Consider the following 10,264-nt stretch of genomic DNA (forward strand, 5'->3'; position numbering starts at 1 on the left):
CTCGGTGATGCTGCAGGAGCCCAGGTCTGCTTCAGTGATGCTGCAAGAGCCCAGGTCTGCCTCAGTGATGCTGCAAGAGCCCAGGTGATGCTGCAGGAGCCCAGGTCTGCCTCCTAACAACCTCTTCTGTGTCTGATGGAAAAAGTCAACACTGAAACAACAAAACCAAACCTTACTGATGGATCCCACATTCCAAATGCTGGGGAGCAGGCACTTTGCTCTCTTTCCTTTTTTTCTTGCACTTACCTCCACAGAGGCACTTGTCAGAGAGATTTTAGCACCCTGGAGGGATTCCTCCTTCAAAAGCTTTTGTTACTCTCTGTGACCACCCTTCAGAGGAAAAGGTCTCCACCCTCTCACCCTTGATAAGACAGATCTGACTTACTGCAGCCCTTCACAGCACCTCTGCCTGCAGTGCAGGAAGGTAAATCCTCACTTGAGAGAAGCTGGAACTGTCCCTGTTCCTTTGGGTGGGGTCTGTCAGGTGGAAGGCTGGGGGCTCCCTCGCACCTTGGCAGCTTTACACAACCCAGGCACAGATTGTTCAAGCACAGAAGAAATCTTGCATTTGAAGGTTGTCTGTGGCCTTTGCCATCCATTGTAGTCCAGAGCTTTACGAAGCACAGAGGGGTGCAGGGGAAGTGATGGGGAATGTTAAGGGGCTTTGCTGTCCCACCCCTGGCATTGCTGTGCAGCCTGGCAGTGCTCCCCTGCCACGCAGCACTGACGCTGCTGCCTTGCTCCCACAGGTGGCTGCCTCTGCTCTGGGGACTTCTTGCTTTTGCTTAGTCTCAGTTTCTTTCTCTCCTTTTCCTTCTTTTATTTTTTTCTTTACATTTTTTCTTTATTTTTTCCCCCTTGTTTCCTGTTTTCCTTGTTTTCCTCCTGTTTTCCTTGTTTTCCTCCTGTTTTCCTTGTTTTCCTCCTGTTTTCCTTGTTTTCCTCCTGTTTTCCTTGTTTTCCTCCTGTTTTCCTTGTTTTCCTCCTGTTTTCCTTGTTTTCCTCCTGTTTTCCTTGTTTTCCTCCTGTTTTCCTTGTTTTCCTTGTTTTCCTCCTGTTTTCCTTGTTTTCCTCCTGTTTTCCTTGTTTTCCTCCTGTTTTCCTTGTTTTCCTCCTGTTTTCCTTGTTTTCCTCCTGTTTTCCTTGTTTTCCTCCTGTTTTCCTTGTTTTCCTCCTGTTTTCCTTGTTTTCCTCCTGTTTTCCTTGTTTTCCTCCTGTTTTCCTTGTTTTCCTCCTGTTTTCCTCGTTTTCCTCCTGTTGTTTTCCTCGTTTTCCTCCTGTTGTTTTCCTCGTTTTCCTCCTGTTGTTTTCCTCGTTTTCCTCCTGTTGTTTTCCTCGTTTTCCTCCTGTTGTTTTCCTCGTTTTCCTCCTGTTGTTGTCCTCGTTTTCCTCCTGTTGTTGTCCTCGTTTTCCTCCTGTTGTTGTCCTCGTTTTCCTCCTGTTGTTGTCCTCGTTTTCCTCCTGTTGTTGTCCTCGTTTTCCTCCTGTTGTTGTCCTCGTTTTCCTCCTGTTGTTGTCCTCGTTTTCCTCCTGTTGTTGTCCTCGTTTTCCTCCTGTTGTTTTCCTCCTGTTGTTTTCCTCCTGTTGTTTTCCTCCTGTTGTTTTCCTCCTGTTGTTTTCCTCCTGTTGTTTTCCTCCTGTTGTTTTCCTCCTGTTGTTTTCCTCCTGTTGTTTTCCTCCTGTTGTTTTCCTCCTGTTGTTTTCCTCCTGTTTTCCCCCCTCCTGTTTTCCCCCCTCCTGTTTTCCCCCCTCCTGTTTTCCCCCCTCCTGTTTTCCCCCCTCCTGTTTTCCCCCCTCCTGTTTTCCCCCCTCCTGTTTTCCCCCCTCCTGTTTTCCCCCCTCCTGTTTTCCCCCCTCCTGTTTTCCCCCCTCCTGTTTTCCCCCCTCCTGTTTTCCCCCCTCCTGTTTTCCCCCCTCCTGTTTTCCCCCCTCCTGTTTTCCCCCCTCCTGTTTTCCCCCCTCCTGTTTTCCCCCCTCCTGTTTTCCCCCCTCCTGTTTTCCCCCTCCTGTTTTCCCCCCTCCTGTTTTCCCCCCTCCTGTTTTCCCCCCTCCTGTTTTCCCCCCTCCTGTTTTCCCCCTCCTGTTTTCCCCCCTCCTGTTTTCCCCCCTCCTGTTTTCCCCCCTCCTGTTTTCCCCCCTCCTGTTTTCCCCCCTCCTGTTTTCCCCCTCCTGTTTTCCCCCCTCCTGTTTTCCCCCCTCCTGTTTTCCCCCCTCCTGTTTTCCCCCCTCCTGTTTTCCCCCCTCCTGTTTTCCCCCCTCCTGTTTTCCCCCCTCCTGTTTTCCCCCCTCCTGTTTTCCCCCCTCCTGTTTTCCCCCCTCCTGTTTTCCCCCTCCTGTTTTCCCCCCTCCTGTTTTCCCCCCTCCTGTTTTCCTTGTTTTCCCCCCTCCTGTTTTCCTTGTTTTCCCCCCTCCTGTTTTCCTTGTTTTCCCCCCTCCTGTTTTCCTTGTTTTCCCCCCTCCTGTTGTCCTTGTTTTCCCCCCCTCCTGTTTTCCGTTTTCCCCCCCTCCTGTTTTCCTTTTTCCCCCCCTCCTGTTTTCCTTTTTTCCCCCCCTCCTGTTTTCCTTTTTTCCCCCCCTCCTGTTTTCCTTTTTTCCCCCCCTCCTGTTTTCCTTTTTTCCCCCCCTCCCGTTTTCCTTTTTTCCCCCCCTCCCGTTTTCCTTTTTTCCCCCCCTCCCGTTTTCCTTTTTTCCCCCCCTCCCGTTTTCCTCTTTTCCCCCCCCTCCCGTTTTCCTCTTTTCCCCCCCCTCCCGTTTTCCTCTTTTCCCCCCCCTCCCGTTTTCCTCTTTTCCCCCCCCTCCCGTTTTCCTCTTTTCCCCCCCCTCCCGTTTTCCTCTTTTCCCCCCCCTCCCGTTTTCCTTTTTTCCCCCCCCTCCCGTTTTCCTTTCTTTTTCCCGTTTTCCCTTCCCCCTATTTTTGTTTTCCTTTTTTTGTTTCTACTTTTTTCTTTTTCTCTTTTTCCTTTTTTCCCAATTTTTCTTTTTTTCTCCTTTTCCCCATTTTTCTCTTTTATCCTTTTTATGCTTTTTAGATTTTCTTTTGTTCCTTTTTCCTTTTCTCTTTTTTCCTTCCTTTTTTTTCTTCTTAATGCTTAATGACTTTGAATTTATTTAATTTCACAAAGTCACACTGGTAAGAATCTGCTGAGCTGGAGGTGAATGCTGAGTTTGAAGTGGAGAGCAATGAGGATGTTGAAGTTGCCTTGGAAGTGTGGATCCCGACTGCAGCAGTGCTGCATGGGCAGGACACGGAACGTCCCGCGGAGCGGCCCCAACCCAGCCGGGAGGCGCCGACACCGCTTGCGGGAGCTGAGTGCTCAGCACTCGGTGAGGGATGTGCTGTGGCTGCCCTTCATGCCCGGGCGCTGCTCAGTGGCATGCAAAGCACCTTTATGAGCAGATAAAAAAGCACACGGGCTTTGCTTTGCTTCTTCCCTCTTGCCTTTGCACCTTTTTTGTTTTCCTTTTTCCTTATTTTCAGGTTTTTTCCTCCCCCCCTTTTCCCCCCCTTTTCTTTCTCCTTCCCCTCCCTTTTTTCTCCCTTTTCCCTCTTTTTTCTTTCTCCCTTTCCCCTCTTCCTTCTTTCTCCCCTTCCCCTCTTCCTTCTTTCTCCCTTTCCCCTCTTCCTTCTTTCTCCCCTTCCCCTCTTCCTTCTTTCTCCCCTTCCCCTCTTCCTTCTTTCCTCCCCTTCCCCTCTTCCTTCTTTCTCCCCTTCCCCTCTTCCTTCTTTCTCCCCTTCCCCTCTTCCTTCTTTCTCCCCTTCCCCTCTTCCTTCTTTCTCCCCTTCCCCTCTTCCTTCTTTCTCCCCTTCCCCTCTTCCTTCTTTCTCCCCTTCCCCTCTTCCTTCTTTCTCCCCTTCCCCTCTTCCTTCTTTCTCCCCTTCCCCTCTTCCTTCTTTCTCCCCCTTCCCCTCCCTCCTTCCTTCTTTCTCCCCCTTCCCCTCTTCCTTCTTTCTCCCCCTTCCCCTCTTCCTTCTTTCTCCCCTTCCCCTCTTCCTTCTTTCTCCCCTTCCCCTCTTCCTTCTTTCTCCCCTTCCCCTCTTCCTTCTTTCTCCCCTTCCCCTCTTCCTTCTTTCTCCCCTTCCCCTCTTCCTTCTTTCTCCCCTTCCCCTCTTCCTTCTTTCTCCCCTTCCCCTCTTCCTTCTTTCTCCCCTTCCCCTCTTCCTTCTTTCTCCCCTTCCCCTCTTCCTTCTTTCTCCCCTTCCCCTCTTCCTTCTTTCTCCCCTTCCCCTCTTCCTTCTTTCTCCCCTTCCCCTCTTCCTTCTTTCTCCCCTTCCCCTCTTCCTTCTTTCTCCCCTTCCCCTCTTCCTTCTTTCTCCCCTTCCCCTCTTCCTTCTTTCTCCCCTTCCCCTCTTCCTTCTTTCTCCCCTTCCCCTCTTCCTTCTTTCTCCCCTTCCCCTCTTCCTTCTTTCTCCCCTTCCCCTCTTCCTTCTTTCTCCCCTTCCCCTCTTCCTTCTTTCTCCCCTTCCCCTCTTCCTTCTTTCTCCCCTTCCCCTCTTCCTTCTTTCTCCCCTTCCCCTCTTCCTTCTTTCTCCCCTTCCCCTCTTCCTTCTTTCTCCCCTTCCCCTCTTCCTTCTTTCTCCCCTTCCCCTCTTCCTTCTTTCTCCCCTTCCCCTCTTCCTTCTTTCTCCCCTTCCCCTCTTCCTTCTTCCTCCCCTTCCCCTCTTCCTTCTTCCTCCCCTTCCCCTCTTCCTTCTTTCCCTCCCCTTCCCCTCTTCCTTCTTCCTCCCCTTCCCCTCTTCCTTCTTTCCTCCCCTTCCCCTCTTCCTTCTTCCTCCCCTTCCCCTCTTCCTTCTTCCTCCCCTTCCCCTCTTCCTTCTTCCTCCCCTTCCCCTCTTCCTTCTTCCTCCCCTTCCCCTCTTCCTTCTTCCTCCCCTTCCCCTCTTCCTTCTTCCTCCCCTTCCCCTCTTCCTTCTTCCTCCCCTTCCCCTCTTCCTTCTTCCTCCCCTTCCCCTCTTCCTTCTTCCTCCCCTTCCCCTCTTCCTTCTTCCTCCCCTTCCCCTCTTCCTTCTTCCTCCCCTTCCCCTCTTCCTTCTTCCTCCCCTTCCCCTCTTCCTTCTTCCTCCCCTTCCCCTCTTCCTTCTTCCTCCCCTTCCCCTCTTCCTTCTTCCTCCCCTTCCCCTCTTCCTTCTTCCTCCCCTTCCCCTCTTCCTTCTTCCTCCCCTTCCCCTCTTCCTTCTTCCTCCCCTTCCCCTCTTCCTTCTTCCTCCCCTTCCCCTCTTCCTTCTTCCTCCCCTTCCCCTCTTCCTTCTTCCTCCCCTTCCCCTCTTCCTTCTTCCTCCCCTTCCCCTCTTCCTTCTTCCTCCCCTTCCCCTCTTCCTTCTTCCTCCCCTTCCCCTCTTCCTTCTTCCTCCCCTTCCCCTCTTCCTTCTTCCTCCCCTTCCCCTCTTCCTTCTTCCTCCCTTTCCCCTCTTCCTTCTTCCTCCCTTTCCCCTCTTCTCTTTCAAATTTTTCTTTTCCTCCTTTCCCCCTTTTTCCTTCCTTTTTTTTTCTTTTCTTAGTGTTTAAGGAGTTTATTTATTTTCACAAGCAGATATATTTTGATGGCTGTTTCAATGGGGAAACTGCTTCCTAGCTCTGTAAAGATGCCAGCAGCGCTGAGTAAGGCCACGGTCATTGCGGGCAGCAAGGTGAAGATCGGGCTAGAAAAGCCCTGAGTGATTCAGCAGGATAGCAGAACTGGCAGTGAGGATTTCCATCCCTCTGGAAGCTGAGAAGAGGATCCCTGCCAGGGGATAAAATGCTGGTGAAAAGTGTGTGTTGGGGATACCTGTGAATGGCTGCAAAGACTTCTGTGTACAGGCTTTGTTCCAGGCTGTTCTGCTCCAGCAAAACACCCAGCTGGTGGATTGGAGCGTCTCAAAAGGTGCCAATGCAGGACCACGGAGCAGAGGCAGGCCTGTGGTGGTGAGTAAAGCAAGCTGCAGCTGGGTTAGCTGTTCCAGTAAGAGGCTGGTATGCCTCTAACAAGTGGTTCTTGGTGGCATCAGTATTTTTTTTCCTCACTATAAACAGGAAAAGAGCCAACCATCTTGTGTCTGCTGTACATCTCTGTGTTGCCTACAGCAAGTCTGTGTGTGTGTAAGCAACAGCTTTTTGGGCATTAGGGGCTGGGGAGGGTTCCCAGGCAGTCTGAGCCCTCCTGTAGGTGGTGATTCCCCAGCCCTGCCCTCCACAAGTGTAGTCAGGAAGACACCTCTGTAGAGAGTGTCTGTGTGCAAATACAGAGCTAGCTATTAAATAAGGGACTCCAGTCCCAGCTCTTGGGTAGGCTTCTTACAGCTCAGTAGCTTGGCTATGCTCAATTTACAATCCTGAAGCTCAGGAGCACCCGTGGGAATGCTACAGGATTGCTTCTGGAAGAGACTTAGACCAAGTATGGTTCTCCAACAGTATTTTGCTACACACAGCACTGAAGCAACTATTTCATCTGTTAAATCCTGCTACTGCAAGCAGCACATCTCTCTATCCATTACAGAATCCCATAATGGTGGGGGTTGGAAGGGACCTCTACAGATCATCCAGTCCAGCCCCCTGCTAAAGCAGGGCCACCCACAGTAGGTTGCACAGGATCACAATGTCCAGGTGGGTTTTGAAAGTCTCCAGCAAAAGAGCCTCCACAACCTCTCTGGGCAGCCTGCTCCAGGGCTCCAGCACCCTCACATAAAAGTTTCTCCTTAAGTTCAAGTGGAACCTCCTGGGTTGCAATTTGTGCCCACTGCCCCTTGTCCTGTCACTGCGCACCACTGGAAAGAGCTCAGCCCCATCCTCTTGCCCTCCACCCTTTAGCTATTGATCAGCATTGATCAGATATCCTCTCAGTCAGCTCCAGAGACACATGGGAGAGTGTGGCAATGCCCTGGAAGTGGTGTGGCAGCCACAGATGCTGGTGTGGGGCTGCTTTGTGGCTTGAGCCCCAACATCCCTCAGGCAAGTTGTCCTCAGCATGGCTGGTGTGCAGCCTGTGGAACAGTCAGGTAGGGTTTGGCATGAGCATGAAGGACTGGCTCAGCTGCCCTTCAGTGAGGGAGAACATCCTTTTCCCTGGGAACAGGCTTCCCTGGCATTGCTAGCAGGCACTGCCTTTCCTGCACTATCTTCTGGGCAATTTGTGGGGCTGGAAGGTGCCAGGGCAGTGCTGCCAGAGCTGGTGCCAATGCTGGTGCCAGTGCTAGTGCATGTCTCCATCTGAGGAGCTGGAGTGTGATAAAGCCAGCCCTAGGCAGGGGGGGGAAGAGGGTATGGGGATGTGAGTGCTTTTAAGTGCCTTTATCAGAACTTTCCTTTCCAGTTTCCTTTTCTTATTTTTTCCCTTATTATTTCATACACAAAGCGCAAAGTACCCAACAGCAGAGAACACAAAAGAGGAGGAAGAAATGTCCTTTGCAGTGTGAACTCCTGAGGTTTGCACTGAGAACCCCATCCTGTGCTTTGTAGTAATGAATAACCACAACCCCCGCTCTTGTCTAGCTGCATCTCCCATGGCACCCAGTCCCCTCCCTCCCATCACACCTTGCCCAGCAGTCCTGCACACTCAGGTCATGGCAGGATGAGGGGGAAGCTGTTTTCTCTCACAGGCCATAAGGCATGAGAACTCTGGACAGTTCAGAAATTATTCTGTGTTCTACTTGAGTCCTTTTTTGAGCAGCCTTCGCTATTCGGGAGTACTGTGTCCAGTTCTGGATCCCTATTACAGGAAGGATCTGGAGGTGATGGAATGTGCCCAGAGAAGGGCCATGAGGATGAGCAGAGGGCTGGAGCTGCTCTGCCATGAGGACAGACTGAGAGAGTTGGAGTTGTGCAGTGTGGAGAAGAGAAGGCTCCCAGGAGACCTTCTTGCGGCCTTCCAGGATCTGAAGGGGGCTACAAGAAAGCTGGAGAGGGACTTTTGAGGGTGTCAAGGAGTGATAGGAGTGGGGGGGATGGAGCAAAAGTAGAAATAGAGAGATTCAGATTGGATGTCACAGAGAAATTCTTCCCCATGAGGGTGGTGAGACACTGGCACAGGTTGCCCAGAGAGGTGGTGGAAGCCTCATCCCTGGAGGTTTTTTCAGCCAGGCTGGATGTGGCTGTGAACAACCTGCTGTAGTGTAAGGTGTCCCTGCCCATGGCAGGGGGGGGTTGGCATTGGATGATCCTTGATGTCCCTTCCAACCCTGACAATTCTATGATTCTGCCACTTGACTGGCACACAAGAGTGTGTTCATGTGAGAAACTGCCCAGAGCAGCATCTGCTTCAGAAAGGAAAAGGTTTAAGTTACAATTTCTTGCACGTGATGAGTCTGCAGTGAAGAACCACACAGTCATCAGGGCACCAGCAGCATGGTTTGGCCATGGTACTCCCGCTTCAGCAAGCCCTTCCTGGGGGAGCAGGTGAGCTGGCTTCTGCTTTGCTGGGTGGCTCCTGCCCTTCACCTGGAATTTAACCCAAGGAGATGTTGTCCATGCAGCTTTGCACCAGGGGCACTGCCTGCTTCCCACGGGAACCAGCTGCACACCTGTGCACACAGCTGTGGCATGGACAAAATGACCCTTGCTAAGGGACATTGAAAGTCCTAAGTGACATTGAAAGCTCCTCTTCTCAGCCTTGATGCAAAAAGCAAGACCTGAACGTAGTCATGCCCAGCGCTGGGAGCTGCTGTTGTGCAAGCACTGCACAAACACCTCCAGAGGCCAGCCCTGGCACATGGGATGGGAGCTGAGGAAAAGCAGATGGGGGGGACAAGAAGAGCAAGGAAGGCAAGATAACGCTGGATACCACAAGGAGCCCCTATCCTTTGCCAAAAATTCCTGCTGCATCAAAGGAGGTGAGCAGAAGAACACTGAAGGTAGATAAGGTGGCTTTGAGGGTTGCTTTTTATTTTTTTTTCTTCCAGTGTTTACAGTAATCTGCAGCACCTCCTCTGCCTCCCACACCACTGCCTCTCTAATGGAGGTACCTGGTACTGTGAGCAGGGTCACGGAACAGGCTTAGGATGGGGGAGGGTTTTGGTCTGAGTGAAATTAAAAGGAAGATTGCTGTAGAAATGTTCAGTTAATGAGCTTGTCTGGTGCCTATCTCCTAAACCCAGCCAGCCAGGCAGTGCTGTGTCTCCTTACCCACCATGTGCTGCATCTCCTTACCCACCCCAGGGAACTGCCCCCTCTTCCAGCTACTTTATAAGATCACACTCAAAATCACTGAGCAAGCTCAAAGATCTTTTTTTTTTTTTTTTTCGTTCCCTCCACAGCAGTTGAATTTGTTCCTGCTGCAGCAAACTTCTCATCTGAACAAACAATAATTCCATCTTGCTTTATCCTGTGCAAGCAGAGCGGCGTTGCCGAAGGCTGCTGTGCCTATGCAGAGCCCCTCTGCGAGTCTGCCCGATGCTGCCCACGGCTGTCCCAGTCACGCAGCGTGGTGCAGGGGGAGCTCTGGGTGACTGAAGTCAGACCAGGGGTGCTCTGCAACTGCCTTCCTTGCTTTTTTGGGTGTTGGTTTGCTTGGTTGTTGCTTTGGGTTGTTGGTTGCTTTGTGCTCGGATGCAACAGCGAAGTCACCCTTCTAACACGTTGAAGGCGAACTTTTATAGTTAAGGAAAAAAAAAAAAAATCGCAGGAGCTTCCCCAGCTTCTTCGACAGCAAAGCACAGCTGGGTGGCTCCCCCCTGGGCTTTCTTCATTAGTAAATGGCAATATCCTGAGGTAGTTGGAGCAGAGACAAGGGGCTGGAAGCAGCAAAGCGGAGCTGATGTTGCCTGCCCATCACCGCAGGACTCTGCTTTGCCTGGTCCCGACATCCCTGCAGATATTCCGACCAGGGCACATCCCTCTGGGATCCCACGGCAGCCATCGCCCTCGGACAGGGACCCCCTTGGCTTTTAGTGCTCCGTGCTCACAGGTCAGCCACCTCCACAGGCGTGATTTCTACCCCTCTGGGATTGTTTTTCCTACTGGTTTGATTTAGCCCCCGCAGTTCATTCTTACCCGCTGCTCCGAGATGCTTTTACTGCCCTCTTATTGTCACTGTGGCTGGTTGGCAGGAGACAGCCTGAAAGCAGTTTTAGGAGTATCTTGTTGATGAACAAGATGGAAATATCCTTTTCTAGCTGAGTAAAATCAAACTGATCACTGGAAATCTCTTTTTCCAGCCAAATAAAATCAAACTGATCACTGGGAATCTCTCTTTCTAGCTGAGTAAAATCAAACTGATCACTGAAAATCTCTTTTTCTACAGTAAAATCGAAATGATCACTGGGAATCTCTTTTTCTAGATGAGTAAAATCAAA

This window comes from Indicator indicator, chromosome 17 (genome assembly GCF_027791375.1).
Source record: "Indicator indicator isolate 239-I01 chromosome 17, UM_Iind_1.1, whole genome shotgun sequence".
Classification (NCBI taxonomy): domain Eukaryota; kingdom Metazoa; phylum Chordata; class Aves; order Piciformes; family Indicatoridae; genus Indicator; species Indicator indicator.